The 25,137-nt window shown below is 53.6% G+C and overlaps 1 long non-coding RNA gene across 3 annotated transcripts; it reads right to left on the bottom strand.

Annotated features, from left to right (window-relative positions):
* Positions 1-1,006: 1,006 nt before the first annotated feature.
* LOC146395402 (uncharacterized) lies at positions 1,007-23,626 on the bottom strand. Of its 3 annotated transcripts, none has more exons than XR_014832706.1 (2): positions 23,492-23,626; positions 1,007-1,847 (listed from the first exon to the last, which is right to left on the bottom strand). It is a non-coding gene; the product is annotated as an uncharacterized LOC146395402 (long non-coding RNA). The 3 variants fall into 3 exon arrangements; XR_014832705.1 differs by lacking the exon at positions 23,492-23,626 and adding an exon at positions 8,078-8,669; XR_014832707.1 differs by lacking the exon at positions 1,007-1,847 and adding an exon at positions 15,924-21,902.
* Between the last annotated feature and the right edge of the window lie 1,511 nt (positions 23,627-25,137).

Raw genomic sequence — 25,137 nt, 5'->3', positions numbered from 1 at the left:
TATGGATGAAATGACATGATGTCTAGGATTTGCTTCAAAATAATCTGGAGTGGGGGCAGATTCGGAGTAGAGGCAGAGAAGAAACAGGATCTGCCATGAGTTGAAGTTCTTTGAAGCCAGCTGAGGGGTAGTGTTTTATATAATTTTATATTAAATATAATTCTATATATGTTTTATATAAGATAGGAATAACTTTAAAAAAATGTTAGGGCTGCACTTGCGGCATATGGAAGCTCCTGGGCCAGCGACTGAATCCGGTACAGCTGCGACCTACACCTCAGCTGTGGCAACACTGGATCCTTCAACCTGCTGCACTGGGCTGGGGATGGAACCCCCACCTCCACAGCGACCTGAGCCGCTGCAGTCGGATTCTTAACCCACCGTACCACGGCAAGAACAGCAAAATATGTATAATTTTAATATATCATTTAATATTTTATATTATAAAATACATAGTATATTATTACAAATAATTACATAATTATATATTAATTATACATAATATATTGCAATATAGCTTATGTTATGTATTATATATTATAGATACATTGTGTTATGTTAATTAGGCTACTTTTGCTTAAAGTTTTCCATATATACAAAGAGTTTTTGCTTGTTTTTTTTGGGGCCACACCCGCGGCATATGGAGGTTCCCAGGGGAGGGGTTGAATCCGAGATATAGCCGCCGGCCTACACCACAGCCACAGCAATGCGGGATCTGAGCCGCAACTGCCACCTACACTCCAGCTCATGGCCACACCAGATCCTTAACCCAGTGAGCGAGGCCAGGGATCAAACCCACATCCTCATGGATGCTAGTCGGGTTCCTTACTACCGAGCCACAGCGGGAACTCCCACAGAGCGCTTTTTCCAATGCTATATAAAAAGGCATTTTACATGAGTTTTTTTTAAAGACAAAGGTTAGGTAATAGAATCAGTAGTACCCAGAGAAGACAAAAACTCGGAGCAGGAAGGGCAATGAGCAAGGCGTGCAGAACAGGCACGTGACTTATTTCCAACATTTACAAGTTTATTTTTCCTTCCGAGAAATAGGTGGGGAGGAGGACTTCCCCCTGCCCTCCCCCAGGACTTTCTCCCTCCGGCGGCACGTGGGCCCCTGGGAAGGCCGCTGGTCGGATTGATCTTTCGGAGCCTGGAAGAAAGGGCAGGAAGGAAGGCCCTGCCTCGTTGTCGTTCCCCTCCTACAACAGAAAAGCGCAATATTGCTAAAATGATCCCATCTGGAAATGCAAACGCATTAGGAGCAAACAGGCCTGGCTCGGGGAGGGCGCGTGTCGCCGATCTGTGCCGAGGTCATCCGCAGGCCACGCTGCAGGCCCCACCCAGAGGCCCCGGGCTCAGAGGGTGGGTGACTGGCCCCCTGGCCCACCCTGAGCCCCGCCCCACAGTGGGTGCAGCCCCTCGGTAGAGCTGGGCCAGAGCCTGAGAGCCTCTGGGATCTGGGAATTGGCCCAAAGTGACCCAGCAGAGCAGAGCCCAGGATCCGTACAGACAGGGGTGGGAGGGGACGCAGAGACCCCACCCAGAGTCCCAGATCTGCGCCCTCCCCCCCCGCCCCCTCCCCCAAGCAGGGCTCCAACTGTTGCTTCAAACCCCAAACAGCTACACAAAGCCCCCCTTCCCATGGGCGTTTATTCATGCATCTGTTCCTTGTTGTTTAACGAACACTTATTAAGTGCCTATTGTATACAGGGGGTTGTTCTTGGAGCAGAAAATACACGGGGGATGATGACACGTCCCAGGAGCCTTCCACGCTGCCAGGTCAGGAGGAAACTTTCATCACAGCCGTTCTCAGATGGGGTCTCTGAGGCACCCCAGAAGGGGCGGGGCTGCAGAGAAGAAAAGCAAGATGTAGCAAGAGAGCAGTGGCCAAGCCCCACTGAGCCGGCAGCCCCAGGACGTGGGCCATCCGCAGGCGCCCCCTGCACACTGAGCTGGGGAGTGGGGACCAGGCTTGCCTGAGGTCCCCGGCTGGCAGGCAGCCAGGCAGCAATTCCAGCCCAAGGTAGTGGGGGACCCAGGCCACCGTGCCGCACGTGGCATCCCGCAGAGCTCCACCTGCCTCCTGTTAGGGTGACCCCCCTGGGGGCTGAGGAAATGGAGGCCTAGGACGAACTGAGCCCCGCTCTGAAGTCCACAAACACTTGCCTTGTTCCGGATGCCGTGGGGGCCCCTTTGCCTAGATCTGCGTGGTCAGATGCTACAAGCCACGTGTGGCTATTGAGACTTGCTTGAAATGAGGCCAGTTCGAGCTGAGATGAACTGTCAGTGTAAACTATTTCCTGGGTTTCCATAGCTTGATATGAAAAAAATATAAAATATGGGGAGTTCCCATTGTGGCTCAGCAGAAACGAATCCGACTAGGAACCATGAGGTTGCGGGTTCGATCCCTGCCCTTGCTCAGTGGGTTAAGGATCCAGTGTTGCTGTGAGCTGTGGTGTAGGTCACAGACCTCGGATCTAGCATGGCAGGCAGCTGCAGCTTTGATTCGACCCCTAGCCTGGGAACCTCCATGTGCCACGGGTGCAGCCCTAAAAAGACAAAAATAAACAAATAAATAAATAAAAGATGTCACTGATCATTCTTTTGTTTGCCTACATGTCAAAATGACAAGATTCGGGCTATCTATAACTTTTAGGTAATGTTAAAATTATCGACACCTGTTTCCTTTTCCTTTTCTAATGTGATTTCTTAAAAAGTTACGTATGGAGTTCCTGTCATGGCGCAGTGGTTGACGAATCCAACTAGGAACCATGAGATTGCGGGTTCCATCCCTGGCCACCCGCAGTGGTTTAAGGATCCAGCGTTGCCGTGAGCTGTGGTGTAGGTTGCAGACGCAGCCCGGATCCTGCATTGCAGTGGCTGTGGTGTAGGCCGGCAGCAATAGTTCCGACTGGACCCCTAGCCTGGGAAGCTCCATATGCTGTGGGTGCAGCTCTGAAAAGCAGAAAAAAAAAAAAAAGTTACATATGAGTCTAAGCCCATTTTAAAGGTGGGAAGACTAAAGACACGGGGCGGGTGCCGTGCAGGTATACAACCCACACAGTCACACAGGCCCCCGGCTCCGAGAGGTTCCCCATTTGCTTTAATGCTGTGCTATTTAGCCATCCTGAAATTCTTCAGGCCTTATGATTGAGGGGCTGGGGTTTTGCATTTTGCATTGATGCACACACACAGCCAAAGGCCAGCTGCCCACACTGACCAGTGAGGGTGTCACAGAGCCAGATTCTGAGGCTGCAGCCCAGGCGTTAAACCTCAGCCCTCCAGCGCTGCCATCAGGTTTGGCGGCTGAGGGCCGTCCGATGGATGCAGCTCCATCTGGCTTCTCAGACCCCAGACCCCACACCCCTGCCCTCTAACCACGTTCTGGCTGTTCCCTTGACCAGATCCCTCTTCCTGAAAAGCCTGGCCTGGCTTCAGAATGTGCGTGCATACCTCCTGGCCTTTGCTACTGACCTTTTCCCAGTGGGCACACCTCCTCCCTGCCCCAGAAGGCTCCAGAAGGCTCCCTCCAGTCTTCCCGCCAACTCCTCACTCATTCCTCCGGTAAAGAGAGGTGAAGAGGCCTAATTGGGAGCCGTTTATGATAGGCGGGAATATTATTCAGGCACTTAAGAGGCTATTAACACCTTTTATGAAGCTCATTGTTTAAAAGCCTGCCATGCTTCATCATTTTAGCACCATTAAATCAGTATTAACAACAACCTCAAGACTGGCACTCCGAAATGTCCCCATGTGATGACACTCGTGAAAGGCAATGACTTGGAAAATCTGGGCAGAACAGGTGAGCACCCAGTTTCCCTGCAAACATGTGTCCTCAGCTTAGCAAACTGAGAGAGGGTGCCCCTGCTACCCAGGGTGCTCAGAACATGTCCCCCTTCAGTAGAGCAGGCCTGGGGTCCTTCCTGGAGACCTTCCGGAAAAATCACTCAAGACCCCTCCTCGAAGGAACACCCAGGGGGGCAGGGGGGTAGGAGACGGCCTGAGGTCCAGGGAGTGTGGGATTGAAATGGTGTGAAGCAAGTACCGTCTTCATCTTTTTCGCGCTTGCCCAACAGCGTGCACATCTGCAAAGTAAAAAGTCTTTGCCCTTCTCCCCCACACGAGAATCCCAGCTCTCCTCCCCGAGAGCTGTGTGACCTCGGGCAAGTGCTTTCACCTCTCTGGGCCTTCATTTCCACATCTGCAAAAAGCACGTTAGAAGAGCACCTCGCTCCCTCCCAGGCCTGTTGTAAAATTAAGTGAGAGATGCGATGCCTTCAGCACAGAGCTTAGCACCTAGTTAACGCTCAATAAAGTACGCGCTCCCCTAAATTCCAGAGGTAACACTGTCAGCAGACGGGTGAGCCTTTCCGACTTTCGTGGACCTATAAAATACATCTGCGTGCATGTTGAAGATTTTGTTGGTCTTCTGTTGTTCTTTATAAAACTGCAATCGTCCTATTTATGCTGCTGTGCACCTCTGCCCTGATTTGGGTTTTTTTTTTCTCACGGGACAGTAAGTCGTGGAGAGCCTTCCACCCCCGTGTTGACTGGTGTCGCAGAGTTTTTCTGAAAAGGGTCGAGGCGTTCTTATCGTAAGCCTGGCAGGCCATCTGGTCTCTGTCGCAACTGCTCAACGCTGCTGCTGTAGGTTGCACGCAGCCACAGACAATGTGTGAATAAATGGCTGGGTTCCAATAAAACTTTATTGACAAAAACAGGGAGCAGGCTAGACTTCAGCCTCAGGCTGTAGTTTGCAGAGCCCTGCTCGAACCCCACCCTTGTGAACAGCTCCCTGGTATCCCCGAGTTACGGGCTCAGTTCCCTCTTACAGGGCATCTAGGTCCTTGCAAGTCTGAGTTTTCAAACGATGCTTCCAGGCTTCTTACCCAGATCCCTGGGCACCTGTGCCAGGAACCCTCCTTCCACTGGGGCTGCTGGGTGATGGGGCAGGTACCCCTGAATGTTACCACGTAGTATATATATTTTTCTCTTCTTAGGGCCGCACCCGCAGCATATGGAAGTTCCCAGGCTAGGGGTCCAGTCAGAGCCGTAACTGCCGGCTTAAGCCACAACATGGGATCCGAGCCACATCTGTGACCTACACCACAGCTCACAGCAACGCCGGATCCTTAACCCACTGAGCGAGGCGGGGGAAATAGCCTGCATCCTTACGGATGCCCGTCAGGTACATTACCCCTGCAACACGACGGGAACTCCCCAAGTCATATTTTAAAGGCGCGAAGCACACCTTTGGGCAAAGCGAAGGTTGACAGCTAAGTGGAGAGGAACGGCTCCCGCGGGGTGGTTCTCCAAACAAAGGCAGGGCTAGTCTAGAACCAACCTCTTCAAGGTCACCGAGCAAGGTGGTGCGGAGCGAGGTGATAGGGACCGGATTTCATGATGGGAAACTCAGCCTGGGCTGCAAGACACAGCCCCTCCCGGAGCTCGAACGACTATGACCCACCTCGAACAACCCGAAGTGTAGGGCCCGGGTCCTCAGCACCTGTCAGCTGAAGGGACAGAGGTTCGGGTGGGGGCGGGGGGGTCAGGGGGCAGAATACACTTATCATACCTGTAAATGTGTTCCTATCTCCGTATAAATTTATTTTTTGTTATTTTTTTGGGGGGGTGGCTTTTTTTTTTTTTTTTTTTTTTGCTTTTTAGGGCCACACCTTCAGCATATGGAGATCCCCGGGCTAGGGGTCGAAATGGAGCTGCAGCTGCCAGCCAACACCACAGCCACAGCAATGCCAGATTTGAGCTGCATCTGTGACCTACATCACACTCACAGCAGCGCCAGATCCTTAACCCACTGGGTGAGGCCAAGAATCGAACCGGCAACCTCATGGTTCCTAGTCGGGTTTCTTACCACTAAGCCATGATGGGAACTCCTATTTTACTTTCTTTTTTAACTAGGCTGTTAAAATGGACATATCAGGACATTTCACATAAAAAATCAGGATTTGCACCTCTCTTAAATGTTCAGACAGCCCTCCTTAAGGGCACAGATTCGGACAGAGGGCCATCTGGGGTAGAAGCCCAGCCCCCTGAACTTGGACCAGCCACTTATCAGTGATGCTAAGAGCATGTGTTGCCTCCTTCCTCTTGTTCCAGAACAGGCCTCTCCAGTTCCTCAAACCCCCCCAAGGTCTTGCCCTCAAACAGGCTGGAACTTTCCCTGCAGCCCAGTCTCCTTCCAAAGGGGCTCCTTCTCATCTGGTCTTTCTGGCCTTGGCACAGAGGGGACTCACCCTCAGGAAGCCCCCCTAAGACCTGCAAATACAAAGCAGGTCCCACCCCTCCTCCTGCCCCCTCCTCATCCTCCCCAAGCGTACCAGGGTCTGCCATCATTTACTGTCATTTGCTGCTTGACCCCTTTATCACCTGTCTCCCCCCACCTCCACCACCCCCTCCATGAACGCTCATTCAGCCACTCAACACTCTGCCTCTGTAACAAGGCAGAGTCAGCACGTGAACCCAGGCTTCTCTGACCACAGCAGCTCTCTCCTCTACCCCTGTGGGCCTCCTGCCAGCATCTCTGTAGATTAGAGGCTCCAGAACCACATAAATGCAGAGCCCGAGTTCTGCTCTCATAGCTCATGTTCTTCGGCCGTATATGGGTCCCAGTGCCCGGCTCCCGGGCTCATCCCAGCATTAGGTGAGTCCGTAAAGCTTTGAACTTTCCCTGTGCGAGGAAACACACAAGGAGCCATCACTGTGTTATCATGATTCTCCACTTCCCAGCAGGTGCCAAGGTCCCCAAGATACATTCCCAACAGCAAATCTGAGCCGGCCCTGCCTTCCACGAAGGGCCGGCCAGCAGAAGCCCCAAATACTTCCCAACTCATGGACCCCTCCCAGCAGCTCCAGGAGGGACAATTCAGTTATAATCCCCATTTTAACTTCATTTCTTTAGGGCCACAGGTGCGGTATATGGAAGTTGCCAAGCTAGGGGTCAAATGGGAGCTGCAGCTGCTGTCCTACGCCACAGTCACAGCAACACCAGATCTGAGCCACGTCTGTGACCTACACCACAGTTCACGGCCATGTCAGATCCTTAACCCACTGAGTGAGGCCAGGGGTTGAAACTGCATCTTCATGGATACTAGTCGGGTTCGTTTCTGCTGCACCATGACGGGAACTCCCACAATTCCCGTTTTAGAGCCGAAGAGACGGTTCGAGGAGGTTAAAGAATGTGTCCCAGATAAAATGGTTGGTGAGGGGAAGAGACTAGATCTGCCCTCAGGCCCTGGAGTCCAGACCCACCATTAAAACTGCACATAAAGGAGGCAGCGCCGCTTGGGAACACCTTTGGGGCAGTGATTCCATTTGTGGGAGATTATCTCACTGCGAGACTCAGTTACACCGTGGTGAGCGTGCAGGGGTGTTCTCTGCACCACCACGTACACAATAACGAAAAAGCAAAAACACCCTAAAAGTCCATCCACTGGGGATTGCTCAATCCCCACACCCTGCACCCCGCCCAGAGGCTCCATCGCCGTGAGATGATAAGAAAAATCTATGATCATTAGCATGGAAAGCTGAGACAGCCGCTTAGAAAAAAGCAAGCCCCTCGACACACTCGCTGAGCGAGTCTATTTTTGCTTCAATATATTTAAATATATATATTAAATATATAGATATAGCCCCATGTGTGCAAATATGCATAGAAATGAGATTGGAAGAAAACGCATCACGTTAGAAGCAGTGTTTCTGGGCAGTAAGATTCTGGACCTTTTCCACTTTCTTTCTCCTTATAAGTTTCTGTTCCCTCTGTTTTTTGCCGTGAGCATGTATTGCCTTTATAATTGGGGGCGGGTGGAGATGTAAAAACTGATTTAGCTCTTTTCATTTGGACAAATGCACAACGTGCTCTCTGTGCTTCAAGATAAACCGTGGGCACCTCTCTGGGCCCACACATAGAAACCAGAGCCCTCTTGATTCTTGCCACACTTATTCTAGAGCAGGGAGGGAGCCCTACTTCGTCAGCCAGTCCCTAGCGACAGTCAAGGGGGTGGGGTGTCCCTCCCGCGCTTACGTCACATTGTAAGACCCGTCTCGCTCCTGGACTCACCCTAAATGCTTGGTTTCCTCAGCATCGCTGAAGAAGCCCTGGGCTCCGAGTCCCACAGCCACAAGGAGATCAACTCTACCAGCCCCTGCGGGAGCTCAAACGCTAATCCTTTTCCAGCCTCGCACCTCGATTTCAGGTGAGACCGCAGCCCCCGTCCATCCCTTGATCTCCGCCCAGGTGAGATCCAGCAGCAGAGGCAGCTGGCCCGTGCCTGGACTCCTGACCCGCCAAACCTGAGCGATAATGAACGGGGAATGACTTTTTTTAAGTATAGTTGATTTACACTGTCAGTGTCAAGTGCACAGTGTTGCGACTCCGTGTTTTTGCAGGTTGTACTCCATTAAAAGTTATTACAAGGTAACAGCTGTAATTCCCTCTGCTCTGCGATACAGCCTTGTTACTGATCCATTTTACACAGGGGTGTGAACCGGGATGGTTTTACGCAGCTAAGTTGATGGTAATTTGCTACGCGGCAATAGATAACTAAAGCAAACTCATTAATTTATTCATCCGACTCAGTTCTGCTAGATGGAGTTGTTTGATTTAGCACATCAAAATACAAGGTGGGGAGTTCCCGTTGTGGCACAGTGGTTAACGAATCTGACTAGGAGCCATGAGGTTGCAGGTTCGGTCCCTGCCCTTACTCAGTGGGTTAACGATCCAGCGTTGCCATGAGCTGTGGTGTAGGTCACAGACGCGGCTCGGATCCCATGTTGCTGTGGCTCTGGTGTAGGCTGGCGGCTACAGCTCCGATTCGACCCCTAGCCTGGGAACCTCCATATGCCGCTGGAGCGGCCAAGAAATGGCAAAAAGACAAAAAAAAAAAAAAAAAAAAAAATACGAGGTGGCCCGTCGAGTTTGGATTTCAGGCAAACAATGAAGAATTTTTATAATAGGTCCAATGCAATATTCGGGGCATATTTATACTAATGAATTATTCATTGTTGAACTGAAATGCACATTTCCTGGATGGCCTTTATTTTATCTGGCGCCCCTACCTTAGACCTCACCCGCAGAGAGCGGGGCATAGCCTTCCCTTCTGCCGGAAAGGCCTGCACAGCAAAGCCAGGGGACGCCCTGAGAACGGCTCCAGGAGGCCACACAGGTAAAGACCAGGACTCCCTTCCAAGTTCCTCTTGGGGAAGCCAGATGCTCAGCGCCACACCACGGTGCCTGAACCGAAGCGCCCTGCCGTCTGGCTCCTGTGCCAGAACACACCCAGGACGTGCCTCCAGGGCTCCAGCCACAGCAGCAGGGGCTGGTGGCTTCACAGGGAATGCTCCCCGCTCCCCCGTCCCGTGGAGACAGCCCACGCCCCACACACAGCACATCCGGGGCCGCGACGCTTGACATCAAGTTATCAAGCTAAGTAAGCGATAGTCTTACTCTCCAAGGGGGTCATGGCCTAGAAGGCAGAGCGAAAGGGAGAAGAAAAGCAGGAGGGAGGACAGAGGGAGGGAGGAAGGACTGGACACAGGGCGGGACAGAGGCAAGAGACTCACACCTGCGAAACTGTTCGTAGATGCAATATTCACAAAGACCAAATACTGCAAACAGCCCACATGTGCGCCACAGGATGGGTAAACGCTCTGCGGTGTATTCACACGTCTGAGGGCTACTCGGCAGCAGAGGGAACCCACTGCCAGCAGTGGGATGCTGGATGTTACCATCCTCACAGGGCGTGACGAAGCCAGACCCACAGAAAAGAACATCAGAGATGATCCAGTCATGGGAGGGTCCCGACGCCCCAGCTTCATCTCTGGGTCAGGATCAGGGTGGGGCCCCCTTTGAACGGGGTGGGGGCAGGGACAGGCGTGGGGGGCCCAGGCCGCTGCTCGTGTGTCCTGCTTCCCAGTGGGGCGTAAGTTGCACCGGCGTGTCCCCTGTGAAAATGCACTCATCCGGTCGTCACAGGGGTTGTGCATTTTCCGGACGTTCATCGTATGTCAGGAAATCATTGCGTTGCGAAAGAGGAGTAAGTGGGTCCGCAGGTGAATGGAGCTGGGGTCTATTCACCCCGTGGAATACGACCCAGAAATGAAAAGCAACAAACGACTGCTACACACAGCCACAGGCACCGGTCTCAGGCTAATTTTGTTGAGTGAAAAAGCCAGACCCAAAAAAGCACACACTGTATGATGCCGTTTATATAAAACTCTAGAAAATGCAAAGTAATCTATGGGGACAGGAGCACGTCAGCGGCTGCTCGGTGGGAGGGGCTGGGAGAGATTACCAAGGGGCGCAAGGAAGCTTCTGGCAGTGACAGGGGTGTTCGTAGGGGAACTCTGATGACGGCTTCCCGAGGGCGTCCCCGGGGCAAGATCGATCACATCGCAACTTCAGATACATGCAGTTTATTGTTTCTCAGCAAGGCCTCAATAAAGCTACTTTTTTAAAATAGAGGTCGCACCCCGGAATTTGCCAAGAGCGGGATGCAGGGGTGGGGGGAGGGCCGGGAGGGGGCGTCGGAGGGATGCCAGGCGTAGACCAAGGAAGGCGGAGAAGTGGAGCCCCAGGGACAGGGAGTCTTCCGGCCCCAAATGTCAACAGTGACAAGACGGAAAAAACTTGACCTGGAGGTAGACCTCCAGGGGGTTGAAATTCTGGACCTGCCGCTGGGGGGAGCGGCGGCGGCAGAGGGAGGCCCCGGGTGGATCAGGCGTCTCTTGGGGAGCTCCCAAACGAGAATCAGGGAGCACACCTGCCCCCCACCCCCCACCCCAAGAACAGGCACGTTGTCACATGCCCTGGACGCGTGCGTCTGACGGTTGCGTGTGTCAGGAGAGTGTGTAAAATGATACACGGGGGGCTAAAAATAAATAAATAACTGGAGAGGCCCGAATTAGCCGTCTGATGGTTTTAGCATGGGGATTTGGTACAGCTTGCTCCAACCATCCCGGTTTCCTTGGATACGTTGGCCACGCATTAGCTGTCTCAGGCCAAAAATAAAAGATTTGCGAGAAAGAAGCCACGGGACATTGTCGCTGCCACCGCTGCTGGAAAGATTGCTCGTCACTTGAAAAACCAGACACCCCTGGCTCCCGGAACACACAAATGCTTTATTCTCCCTTCGTCCTGACGGCAGGACGGTGCCGCGGCCGAGGAGGTGGACTCTGGAGCTGCCAGGTCTGAATTCAAATTCGGATCTCACTACAGCGTTTAATTAAGCACGTTATCTGGCCGCCCTGAGCCTCCGAGAAGTTGCTTAGAGGTAACTCTGGAGTCCTGCCTCTATTTTTATTTTTATTTATTTATTTCTTCATTTTTTTCGGTCTTTTTGCCTTTTTAGGGTCACACCCATGGCATATGGAGGTTCCCAGGCGAGGGGTCCAATCGGAGCTACAGCTGCCGGCCTACACCACAGTCACAGCCACACAGGATCCGAGCCATGTCTGCAACCTACATGGCAACGCTGGATCCTTAACCCACTGAGCAAGGCCAGGGATTGAACCCAAGTCCTCATGGATGCTAGTCGGATTCTTAACCTGCTGAGCCACAAGGGGAACTCCCCTACCTCTATTTTTAAAAGTAGCTTTACTGAATTCCCTGGTGGCCTAGTGGTTAAGGATCTGGCGTTGTCATTGCGGTGGTGTGGGTCTGATCCCTGGCCCAGGAACTTCTGCATGTTATGGGTATGGCCAAAAAAAAAAAAGCTTTCTTGAGGCATTGTTGATCAACAATGAACTACACGCGTTTGACGTGAGCCAGAGGAGGATGCTCCCGCCTCTTACGGCAGTAGGGCATGCTGTTGGCACAGAGCGTGGCCCAAAGCCTAGAAGCTCCTTCCATCACCTCCAGAATAGCCAGGCCCCATCAGACATGCTGTTGGCCAGCCAAGGAGATGCTCCCCGGGCTGGCATCCCCCGTGCCCACACCAGCCGGAGCCAAGGGAGGTAACCCTCCCTCCTCTGCCCACTACCCTCCCCCAGGGCGCAGGCTCTCCCCAGGGAGCCCCAGGGATCTACACGCCTGGGGTCCTGACAGCAGCAGAGAGGAGTCGAGATTCACAGCCAGCACCTCAGGCATGTTCTCAGCCCTGGCTGCCCATCCAACCTGGCAGTTCTTAACTCATCCCCACGCCCAGGCTGCACCCCAGACCAGTGGCAGCATTTTTTGTGGCTGCCAGGACATCAGCATGTTTTACGTTCCCAGAGTGGCCCCAGGGCGCGTGGAAGTTGAGACCCACTGTCTAGACCAGAGGGCGGCAAACTTTTTTCTTCCAGGGCCAGAGAGTTAAATGTATTTGGTTGTCCGGGGCTGTAAGCTCTGTCACAACCCCTGTCCCTGGAGCAGGAATGCTGCCAAAGATGATACCTAAACCGTGGACACGTCTGTGTTCCACTAACACTGTACTTATCGACACAGAAGCTCAAGTTCCCTAGAGTTTGCATGTGTCATAGGATATTACTCCCTTTTTTTTGGCTTTTCAGGGCTGCACACACAGCATATGGAGGTTCCCAGGCGAGGGGTCCAATCGGAGCTACAGCGGCCAGCCTACACCACAGCCACAGCCACAAGGGATCCCAGCCACATCTGCGACCTACACTACAGCTCACGGCAACGCCAGAACCTTAACCCACTGAGTGAGGCCAGGGATCGAACCCACATCCTCACGGACATTATGTGGGGTTTTTAACCTGCTGAGCCACGACGGGAACTCTGAATATCACGCTTTTTGTCTTTAACCATTAAGAAATGCAAATGCCACTCTCGGCTCAGATGCAGGCGCAGAGGCTGGATTTGACCAAGGGCTGCCGTTGGCCGCCCCGGCCTAAAGGAACCGGTTATTTCAGTGAGCATCTAAGATGCACCAGGCACTGAGCCAGACCCGGGGATTGAGCAGGAGACACAACAAAGCTCTTATTTACAAATCAGGAGCAGAGAGGGGATCACATTTTCACCACCCCAGGGAGAGGGGCGCCCCTGCTGCCGAAGCTGCCAATCCAAGCTCGGGCCAGACCAGCACTCAGACCTTGTGAACTGACCTCTTCCTCATCCGTGAAGGCCCGGGAGCCCAGGGACCCATGCCTCCAACCTCCAGGAGAGGGCCCAGCCGTGAACCTCAGCCTCCCACCCCTCAACCCCACGGAATCATGTTTATTTCCCACCCATTTTACAGACGCGCCAACGGAGCCCAGAGAGGTGAAGCGATTTGCCCAGGGCCTCAGCCAGCTGGATCCAGCACTCAGGAAACCAGCCCTGTGGCAGGCCGAGAGGATCCAGGGTCAAACCCATGAAGCTGTGAGGAGGCGCAGACACCCCCACCCCGGGGGGGCCACTTGGACCCTCCCTGCCTGGAGTTCCCCCAGAGCTCGTCCCAGAGCTCCTGGACATTCTTATTTATTTCCAGCATTGGGGACATTTCACTGACAAACTCTGCACACTGATCTTTGCCTAAGGTGTCTCATTTTGTTTTAACCAGAAACGTAAGCTCGCTGCTTCCACGTTTATCAGCAGACTCCCCCCCAGGGCACTCCTTTTAGACAAACACACTTGCTCTCCCTCTCGCTCAATTCCTCGTCCCCAGGGCCAGCTTGGGACATCTCTAGATCTACCCCCAGGCACGTAGATCCTGAAACTGTACCAGTGCGAAGCCGGGAAATGGGACATTTCCCAGCTCATCTTATCCAGCGGCTCCAGAACCTGCCGGGCTGGTCTTTGCAAGATCCCGCGCTCCAGATGGGGCTGAGAAATGTGGGGTTTCTGGGCTGATCGTGGCAGAGCTGGGTGGGTCCATCCAGACGTGGTCTCACCTGGGTTCCAGGTATCAGGTATGGTGCCCTGGGAGAATTGGGCTCCCCATGGGCAGAACTCAGGTATGCTGTTTTTAAAGGGGGCGGAGGAGACCACCAGAGAACAGTAAATTTTAATTATAGTTGACTTACAATGTGGTGCCAATTTCTGCTGTACAGCAAAGTGACCAGTCCTGCATATAGATACATTCTTGTGTGTGTGTGTGTGTGTGTGTGTGTGTGTGTGTGTGTGTGTATCTTTTGTCTTTTAGGGCTGCACTTGCGGCATATGGAGGTTCCCAGGCTAGGGGTCTAATCAGAGCTGTTGCTGCCGGCCTACGCAATCTGCAATCTACACACCACAGCTCACAGCAATGCCAGATCCTGAACCCACTGACCAAGGCCAGGGATCAAACCCACAACCCCATGGTTCCTAGTCAGACTCATTTCTGCTGCGCCACAACAGGAACTCCTATGTTCTTTAGCGTGTATTATCTTCTACCATGCTCTATCACAAGTGACTGGCTATAGCTCCCTATGCTACACAGCAGGACGTCATTACTGACGATTTTTTTTTTCCTTCTTTAGGGCTGCACCTGCAGCATATAGAAGTTCCCAGGCTAGGGGTCAAATCCAGGCTGCAGCTGCCAGCCTGCACCACAGCCGCAGTAACACTGGATCCGAGCCAAATCTGTGGCAATACCAGATCCTTAACCCGCTGAATGAGGCCAGGGATTGAACCGGCATCCTCACGGACACTATGTCGTGGTTCTTAACCCACTGAACCACAGGGGGAACTCCTAGGACGGTAATTTTTAAACTGCTAACAAAGCACATTTTGCCAGTTACTTTCTGCCATTAACATCATCTCCTCAGGAAAGAACTCTTCCACAGCAACAAAATGGAAGAGAGGTTTGGGAGTTCCCTGGTAGCCTAGCAGCTGAGGATCTGGCATCATCACTGCTGTGCGGCAGGTTCAAGACCTGGCCCTGGAACTTCCACCTGCCGCAGGCATGGCCAAAAAAAAAGAAAGAAAAGAAAAAGGAATACAGATTTATCTTTGCCAAAAGTTTACACATCTCTCTGCTGGCCTCATTTCCCAGTGGCCTGATGGAAATGTCATCCCAGACCAGAAGCATCCCCAGCCCTGAGAGGGACAGTCACTGGACGAATTCATTCTCTGGGCCTCAGTTTTCTCACCTGCAAAATGGAGACAGGAGTTCCTGTCGTGGCACAGCGAAAACAAATCTGACTAGGAACCATGAGGTTGCAGGTTTGATCCCTGGCCTTGATCAGTGGGTTAAGAACCCGGCGTCGCTGTGACCTGTGGTGGAGGTTGCAGACGCGGCGCAGATCCCAAGTTGCTGTGGCTGTGGTGTAGGCCGGCAGCTATAGATCCGATCTGATCCCTAGCCTGGGAATCTCTATAAGGCACAGGTACGGCCCTAAAAAGCAAAAAAAAAAAAAAGGAGTTAAAAGTAACTGCTGGTGGAGTTCCCGTCGTGGCGCAGTGGTTAACGAATCCAACTAGGAACCATGAGGTTGCGGGTTCGGTCCCTGCCCTTGCTCAGTGGGTTAACGATCAGGCGTTGCCGTGAGCTGTGGTGTAGGTTGCAGGCGTGGCTCGGATCCCGAGTTGCTGTGGCTCTGGCGTAGGCCGGTGGCTACAGCTCCGATTCAACCCCTAGCCTGGGAACCTCCATATGCCGCGGGAGCGGCCCAAGAAATAGCAACAACAACAACAAAAAAGACAAAAGACAAAAAAAAAAAAAAAGTAACTGCTGGAGTGTGCAGTGGTTGACAAGTCCGACCGGGAACCATGGGGTCGTGCGTTCGATCCCTAGCCTTGCTCAGTGGGTTGGGGATTCGGCATTGCTGTGAGCTGTGGTGTAGGCTGCAGACACAGCTCGGATGCCGCACTGCTGTGGCTCCAACTGGGCCCCTGGCCTGGGAATCTCCATATGCCGCAGGAGCAGCCCTGGAAAAGGCAGCAGGACCACACACACACACAAAATGTAACTGCCGTCCAGGGCTGCTGGGCGAGTGGGCAAATTGGTCCCTAACAGCATGCTGCACCTGGCACTGTGATGCCCATGGCAAACTGCGGGGAGGGCTGAAGGGAGGAGGCTGTGCGGGGCCATTAACACAGGGGCAGCTTAGAGCCGGGCTCCTCTGTGGCCGTTACCAGGGTTGGGGCCGTAAGCATCAAGGGTGTTACTGTTACTGCTGGCTTCGGGGCTGTTGCCTTCATCGTTCTACCCCAAGCCCAGTCGTTTCTTCTAAGTCCAAACCCGGGTCCTTCCATTCATGGGTAGGAGCATCCGTTTTAAAATCTGACAATCCTGGCTTCCAATCGGGACTCTGCCAACCGGGCACGGGACCCATGTTCTCTGGGCATCAGATTCCAGGTCTGTAAAGTGGGGACATGGAGGCCCACGGGGTAGGAGTCTTTGGAGCATCCCATGCAAGACTTCTGGGAGAGACCTGAGAACCGTGCTCACGCGAAGCAGGCACTCGGGCCGCTGCGGCTGTGGGCCAGCCCGTCCGACCGCAAACCCCACGCTCCTTCTGCAACAACGTCCACCCCTTGCTCCCTTCCTCCCACCTCCGTGTGACCAAATGATGTCAAGATCTACAGGCCAGAGCGACAGGCTGTCCGTGGCCAAGAAGCTGGGAGCACTGACCGGCCCTGCAGGCAGACACGGTACGGCCTCTACACTGACCCACCTTCCCCGAAGGAAACAGACCCTCCGGGAAAAGGAACCCCAGGCCACCTACTCTTGCAGAACCGCACACACAAGGGCCCCGAATGTCAAACCAAGAGAGCGGTTTGGCTGTGGGTTGGACCCTAGACGCAGAAGCCTCTCTGAATGAATAGGTAAGGCTGGTCCCCGCCAGAGGGGCCTGTGCGGCCTCACAGAGCTCAGGCGGCTGCTCCCCATCTCCCAGCACGGCTGCCCCCATCACTTCGGACCCTGAGACCCCGCACAAGAGGCCGAAGCAAATGGACCTCTAAACGGGGGCTGTGATGACCCAGCCCATGGGAGAAGGCAGCAGGCTGGGACGTCCCCCCTCCAGGGGGGGCCACCTTCCACGGACACACATTCATTCAGTAGCTCCGCTGGGCCTTCTCAGGAAGCTGGGGTCACGCAGCCAAGAGGCCACGACCTGCCTCTGCAGGGTGCACAGTTGGTGAGGCAAGACAAGAACAGCGAGCAAACGCACATAAATTCCAGGGGCTCTTGCTGGTGGCCCAAGGGAGAGAAATGGGGTGTTGGAGTAGGACAACCGCAGAGGCAAGGGGATGGCTTCCAAGAGGAGGACTGCCCTAAATGACCGATGGAGGTGGCCATAAGACCATTCTGGGCAGATGGACCAGCAAGCATGAAGGCTCTGCGTCGGTGGGGGGGAGGTGTCGGGGATGGTCACCTTCAAGGCCATGCAGCTCTGGTCTTGCAAGAAGCAGCAGCAGGAGTTCCCGTCAGGGCGCAGTGGTTAACGAATCCGACTGGGAACCATGGGGTTGCAGGTTCGATCCCTGGCCTTGCTCAGTGGGTTAAGGATCCGGCGTTGCCGTGGGCTGTGGTGGAGGTTGCAGACGCGGCTCGGATCCCGTGTTGCTGAGGCTCTGGCGTAGGGTGGTGGCTGCAGCTCCAATTTGACCCCTAGCCTGGGAACCGCCATATGCCACGGGAGCAGTCCTAGAAAAAGGCAAAAAGACAAAAAAAAAAAAAAAAAAGGCAGCAGCAGCAGGAGGATGCCTGGGACTGGGGCGAGGGGGTGGGGGGGGGGGCGGGAGGGGCTCAGCATATGGCCAGCAGGCCACAAGCAGCCTGCATGCCCCACAGGGGGGTGCAGACTTAGTAGCAATGCAAGGGGAAGCACTGGACGATTGCACGTGCCTCTCCAGGTCACTCCCCACCTGGTGCCCCGAAGGCCCTCGACTAGCCAGTGGCCTCGTCTGTCTGGAAGATTCAACCTGAGGCGACCCTGACTTGTTTTCCAGTGGGAGAAAGGTGATCCTCGCGTCTGGGGACAGCACGTCTGGAATTTCAGGTCGCCTTGTCGGGCTCCGAGCGAGAAGGAAAGGGGTCAGATTTGAAATCCAGTCCCGAGTGGGCATTTGTGGTTTTGTCTGTTTCCCTGACAACGTCTGCGCTCGGAGGCGCGGGCACAGAGTCAGGTGACTGCGGAGTCCTTTCTGCTCCCCGGACCACAGGCTGCAAGGGGTCAGAGGCTGCAGCTCTCTGCTCAGCGCCAAACCCGAGGAGGCCCAAACACTGTGAGTGAGCGGAATGAAGGCACAGCGGAATTCTGGCAGCCGCCGTGGCTAAGATGAGGTCCTACTGGGCTAGGGGGAGCTCTAAATCCAGTGACAGGTGTCCTTGTACAATGGCCACGTGAAGACAGAGACTGGGGTGACATCTATAAGTCAGGGACACCAAGGGCCGCCGGCAGCCACCAGAACTTGGGAGAGAGGCCAGGAGCCAACCCAGAAGGAACCAACCCTACCGACACCCCGATTTTCGACTTCTGGCCTCCAAAACCACGACAGGATAAATTTCGGTTGTTTGGGGCCCCCAAAGACAAGGACTCTGTAGAATCTCCCTCTCTCCCGCCCACAGTGGCTGCTGAAACCGGGAGCCGTGCAGTCCAGACACTGCGAGAACAGGGTCCAACCCTCAGCACCCGTTTCCCAGGGCTGTCCTAACAAATGACCACAAAATTGGTGGCTTAAAAAGCACAGGACTTCTTTCTCGCGCAGCTCTGGAGGCCTGAGGTCTGAAATCAAAGTGTCTCGGGGCCCGGCTCCCCTTTGGAGCTGCCGGGCGAATGCCTCTTCTGGTCCCTGGTGGCTACGCCAGGGTTTGGGTCCGAATCAGTCCAATCTCTGCCTTGGAGGTCACGTGCCTGCTCCAAGTGTCACCTCTCCCTCTGCCTCTGGTGACACTGTGACTGCGCCGAACCCACCTGGTAACTCAGGCTGATCACCGCATCTCAAGAGCCTTCTCTTCCTGACACCAGCAGAAAGGGGAGGGTCGAGAGGGCCACGACTCACAGAACAGGTGCCTGGCTGGTTTCCCCCGTCAAACCATCATCCTGGAATCCGCCACCCTCCCCACCACCCTGCCAGCAGCAGTCTAGACGGGCTCTGTGAGAGGCCCTGCCCCGAGGGCCCAGAAAAGCAAGTGTGATTTCTGGAGCCCTCTCAGAATAAAGGTCACTTCCGTTTTCCTTGGAGACCCGATGGCCAGGGACAGGCAGGCGGTGGCTGGCAAGGACAGTGAAGGGGGTAGGGAGTGGCAACAGGTAGGGAGGCAAGCCAGGCCTGAGGTCCTTGCCCCTAGGGCTCGCTTGGCACCTCCTGGCTCTCACCCCATGGGGTCTGACCTTGTGACGTAGCAGGAAGAGCTAGAGATGCAGATTCCTTCATGTGACATATCCTCATTATTAAATAAGCCACTCGTTTTAAAAGTTTAAAGCACGCTGTAGATCTAGCCAGACACAGGCAGCAGTGGCCAGTTTTCGAGGTCCACAGGCGACTGAGCTACCAGACCCCGTGCGGCATTAGGGAAGGTCCTCCCTGGCGCAGTGTAGAAGGAGGTCAGCCGCGGAGGCTCCAGGGACAGATGGACGTGGGTTCAAATCCATCCTTCACCAGCTGTGGAACCTCAGGCAAGGGACACCTTCCAAGCCTCCGTTTCCCCATCCATAAAATGGGGTGATACCAACCCCGCCCGGGGGCGGGCGGCTTTTGGGAAGTTCACACTGAGCTGCTCCGGGGACCAAGCCCCCAGCACAGCATAGCTCACAGCCTTCCACAGCGAACCCACTATAAGGATCGGGCGTTATTACGACTGCTGTGTTTTTGAGATGCCTTCCCCTCCGTATTTTAATCATCCATACATCTGGCTGCAACCCCCCATCAGCATACATGTAACGTCTGTCCAGCCCCTTCTTCTCCCTCCCGAAGGCGTTTTTAAATAGACTGACTTTAAAAAGATCAGAACGCTTCCTGTTCAAAGTGTGGAAGGGAAGTGCACGCTCCTGCTGGGAGAGATGAGTCCAAGATTCGAGACCCAGTTGGGGCTGGAGGGGTCCGGGAGAACATGGGGCTCTCCCCGAACTAGGGTCTGTCCTGGTCAGAGCTTCCTTGGTCACTCAGATGAAGTCCGTGCCTGGGACATGGGCAATGTGGCCCCCCAGGGGGAGAGGGTGCTCCAGGGCTGGCCTGTGCACGTCCAGGGTTCAAGGTCTCGGCTGTGGCCAGGAAGGAACAGTGAGTGGGAGTCCCGGCACCCGGCTTCCTTAGGCCAGTTCCAAAGTCAAGAGAGACGTCACCCGAATGGCTGCCACTAAAACTGTGGCAACGTCAAGGGCAGGTGAGGGGGTAAAACGCCAGCGAGGCGCACGTGGCCGCTGGCGGGCATGCGCATTGGTACAACCACTCGGGAGACCCTTCGGCGGTATCTACTCAAGCCAATCACAGGCAGTGACCCCAGGAGAAAGGTGTGCCTGCATGCGGCGAGCACGCCTGGGCAGCTCCAGGATGCCCAGGGCAGTTCTGCCTGCAACGCCCAACAGCTGGAAACCAGAAGGAACAGGACGGTCGTGGTCCATCCTGACCGCTACAGAGCAACGGAAGGCGACAAACGGAGATGACAGCAACGACGCGGCTGAGGCTCCCAGACTTGACAGGGAGGGGCAAAGGCAGACCCAAAAGAGCGTGTGCCAGAGTATCCTGCTTATGTCAAGGTCAAGAACAGGCAGAGCAGATCCAGAGTGAAAGAAGGCAGGATGAGGGTTACCTCTGCCACAGGGTGGGGCGGGCAGTAACCGAGAAGGAACTGGAGGGAACTTTCTAGACTGGTGGGTGGTGGTGACACAGGTATATACAAAATAAAACGTCATCCAGCTAGAGACCTCGGATCTGGAGACTCTAGTTCCATCAAAATAACAAACAAAAAGTCCAGGAGGGGGGCACTGGCGGCTGAAGGGCACGTGGCAGCATCCCCTGGGAGGTGCAGACCACGCCTGCAGATGCCCTTCCCTGGGCCCAGCTGGAAACTCTCCTCGCTCCATCCTGGTCCAGGCAGACCTTCTCCAGCCACACGTGGACCTGGGGGGCCTTACAGGTCGGGGGACCACCCGTGGGAGTGGGGCCCACTCCACGGGTGTGGCGTGGTCGCGTGGGACGCTACCCTCAGGAGGGGCTCTGAGCTATCCTGGCATCACCTTGACATTCTTACTCATTTCTGAACCAGGAGCCCTACATCTTGAGTCTGCGCTGGCACCACAAATGATGTAGCAGGTGTCACATGGGAAGGAGCTGTGGTGTGTGGCTGGGCCCTCAGTTTCTGGAGAGCTCTTCTACGTGTTCAAGAGAAGCACACTGATGCTTCCAGGAGCATGACGTTATGGAAGTTACAAAGCAGCCGGACCTCATCTTGATGTACGGAGGGACTTCTGCCAGTGCCAGGGCCTCCTAAAGAAAGGTCGGCAGCCCGCGTGATGAGCACCTACTGTGTGCCAACCATCCTCCCTACCTCGTCCACCTCCTCATAGGAACAGTCCTCCCTGGGAGAGGGACCGCTGTTATCCCCATTTTGCAGAGGAAGAAACTAAAACAGGTCTTTATGGCTGAGCATCTCTTGGCTTGTTGGCAGCAAAGCTGGGCTTTATTTCTTTATTTATTGTCTTTCTCTCCTTTTGGAGCCGCACCCGCAGCATGTGGAGGTTCCCAGGCTAAGGGTCAAATCGGAGCTCCAGGTGCCGGCCTATGCTAGAGCCACAGCAACGCCAGATCTGAGCCACGTCTCACACCACAGCTCACGGCAATGCCGGATCTTTAACCCACTGAGCGAGGCCAGGAATCGAACCAGCAACCTCAGGGTTCCCAGTCGGATTCGATTCCGCTGCGCCATGACGGGAACTCCAAAGCTGGGCTTTAGATCCAGGTTTAACTGAGTCAGAGTTGGCATCCACCACCAGGGTTTTCAGATACTCCAGCCGAGGGCTGCACATGCTCAGAGGCCCATGGAGGGGCTTTCAGCTTTGGGAGGTGCGGGACTTTAGGGCTCAAGGTGGAGATTCTGGGATTTTAAACAAAGACCAGGACAAGGTCAAGAATGCCAGAGCACTCACCTGAGTGCCATCCCTGAGGAGGCTGGTCTTGAGGTGCCAGGCCCCCCCTGGGGCTTCCTTCATGGTTAGACCAGGGGACAGACATCTAGGTGCTGGAAGGGACACGTGGATAAAGGCAGACAAGTGTGACGCAATGGGGAGGGGGAGGGACCATGGCGATTGATGTTAAAAAGTTTAGAAAAATTTTAAACATTAGCTGTAAATCAACTATAATGGAAAAAATAAAGATCATTAAAAAACAAAACTTAAACATTAGGCAGGCAAAACCAAAAACACTTTTGCAGGCTGCCCACAGCTCACAGTTAGTGGCTGCAGGCTTAGACTGCCAGCTCCCTGAGGGCAGGGACAGGTCTGTCATGCCCATCAAGGTACCCCCAGCCCAGCCCAGCCCATGGCCTGGCACGCCCAGTGGAGCCATTCTATTCACTCCTCTCTGACTTCTGCTGCCCAGCAGAGCTGGGCAATGCAGAGGATGGCGGGATCCCAGCCTCCCGGACTCCTACTCGCTCCCTTTTCTCTGATTCCTAGGAGAACAGGCTGATTGAGGAAAAAAACTCTCTTAGAAAGGAAAGTACAGGATAAATATCGGGATAGTGCAGTGGTTAAGACCAAGGTCTCTTGGTGTTCCCGTTGTGGTTCAGCAGCTTATGAACTGACTAGTATCCATGACAATGTGGGTTCGATCCCTGGCCTCACTCAGTGGGTTAAGGATCCACCGTTGCCATGAGCTGTGGTGCAGGTTGCAGGTGGCTCGGATCCCACATTGCTGCTGTGGTCGTGGCTCAGGCCAGCAGCTGCAGCTCCAATTTGACCCTAGCCCCGGAACTTCCATATGCTGTAGGTGTGGCCCTAAAAAGCAAAAAAAAAAAAAAAAAAAAAAAAAAAAAAAAAGACCAATCCCTCTTAAATCTGGCCTCCCACCTTTTAGCTACAGGATCGTAGAAAAGTTACTAGGCTCCCTCTGCCTCAGTTTGCACATCTGTAAAATGGGAGTAACAATGGTGCTTAACTTGCTTTTCGTGACTATCAAATCAGGGAAGATTTGTAATTTTGTGACTATTAAGTTAGATAAGACAAGTCATTTCGTGACTATTAAATTAGGTAATACATGGAAAGTGCCCCGGGCACCTTGCACACAAATAGGCATTTAATCAGTACTTGCTATTGTTCTTTATCGAACAAACAGCTACCATTTATCAAACGTACTACACGGCAAGCATTGTGCTAAAAATTGGTCTTTGAAATAATTATTCCGCAGGTACATACTGAACACAAACTACGGGGCAGACCCTTGGCCAGTCACAGAGCATCTCTGCCCCACGGCTCACTCCCTAGGAAGTTCCTATCTTTGCAGAGGAGGTGGATTAAGCGCTATGGAACAGAGTGGAGGTAACGGTAAACCACTTGCTGGTAGTTACACAGAAGCGTGGATTCTCAGTGTCTCCCGTGTGTTCTCCCTTATCCCGTCTGGCCCGGCTTGGCACACAGTAGATGCTAGTGAACATGAGTCTAATGGATGAATGCCTCTGGTACTCACAAGATCCTACACGGTACTTGCTGACACAAAGAGGTGCGGCGGGGCTGAATACCGGGCCCAGGGCGCAGGAGGCGTGGAGGATGGGACCCACGCACACGCTCCGCGGTACACGTCTGTAGCCCCAAAAGCGCAGCCGCCGCCGCCCCGCCCTTCCGCCACCACGTGGATTTAAAACCCACGCGGCCGCCAGGCTCCAGCCCCTCTTCCGCCATTGGGCGAGACAGCCCTCACTTATGTCCAATCGAATGGCTGCTTCCGGAATGCAAACTTGGGATTGGCTCACCCGCTGTGTCATTTCGGGCTGCTTCTGACGTCAGTGATGTCTGGCACCCCCGCCTCTTTGGCGTCTTGACTGAAATTAAAGGAGCCGCAGGGGAGGAGAGGCGCGTGTGGCTTCAGAGGCACTTTTAAGTAACCTTTAATTTTTTTTGTAAACTAAAGTTCATTGTAAAAAATACAACAAACAATATAAGAGAAATGTAAATGTCATTTTATCCATTCCACAGAAAGAATCCCTGCTGACTTTTGGGCATGTATCATCTCAGTCTTTTTTCTAATAATATAATTTTATTTGTACAAAATCGGGATCAGTTCTGAAGGCTATTTTAAAATTTGCTTTATAAAGCACTTCTTTCTGCATCGTCAAATAATCTTTGAAAACATGTTTTTTAACAGATGCATTGTCTTTGACTTTTTATTCAACCAATATCCTACATGTTTCTTAATTTCACTGAATTTTGCGTTTGCAAATGAAAAGACATAGGATCAGTATTCTTGTGCTTAAGGATCAGTTCTCTGATTATTTCCTTAAACTATGCTGTAGGCATGGAACCAGAGTGAGGCTACTTCTCTTTCAAGGCCTGGTATATATTGCAAAACTGTCTTGCATTCATTATGCAGCGGGCATGTATTGCGCCATCATACCTGCCAGTGGCTGCCAGGAGCTGTGGATACAGCAAAGAACAAGAAGGAGTAGCCCATGCCTCTTTCAAAAATACGATGCCAGTCTCATCACCTCTGAAGCAGGCTCCTGGACACCTGTTCCCAAGCTCCGTGTCTGAGCACAGGGCTCCCTGTGCAGAGGGAGGACATTGCATCAGCTCCAGCTCCAGCACAGGCACTGCAGACAGAAGATGCAGGGCACGTGTTCTGGGTGCCACGGCTTGTGGGGACTGTTGGGGCACCATGCCACCCCCGTCCTCTGCATTCCAACGGTTCCTGTCTGGCATTCTGGAAGCCCTGGGGACATCTGAGCATCTGTTCTTGAGACCAGACTTTGGGGATAGGCAGGAGACAGCCCAGTGAGAGACACTGAACAAAGCAACTCACAAAGTCATTAAAAAAATTACAGTGGAGTTCCCGTCGTGGTGCAGTGGTTAACGAATCTGACTAGGAACCATGGGATTGTGGGTTCAATCCCTGGCCTTGCTCAGTGGGTTAAGGATCCGGCATTGCCGTGAGCTGTTGGTGTAGGTCGAAGATGAGGCTCAGATCCCTTGTTGCTGTGGCTGTGGCATAGGCCAGCGGCTACAGCTCCGATTAGACCCCTAGCCTGGGAACCTCCATATGCCGCAGGAGCGGCCCTAGAAAAGGCAAAAAGAAAAAAAAAAAAATTACAATTTGGGCTAACTTCTGCAAAGGGAGGA

Source organism: Sus scrofa, chromosome 17 (genome assembly GCF_054392235.1).
Source record: "Sus scrofa isolate SSC_HxYL_T2T_F1_AM1 chromosome 17, Sscrofa_HxYL_maternal_Yorkshire_Landrace_v2.0, whole genome shotgun sequence".
Taxonomy (NCBI): Eukaryota; Metazoa; Chordata; class Mammalia; order Artiodactyla; family Suidae; genus Sus; species Sus scrofa.
Note: the sequence above shows the minus strand (reverse complement) of the source record. Positions and strands in the feature narration are given on the sequence as shown.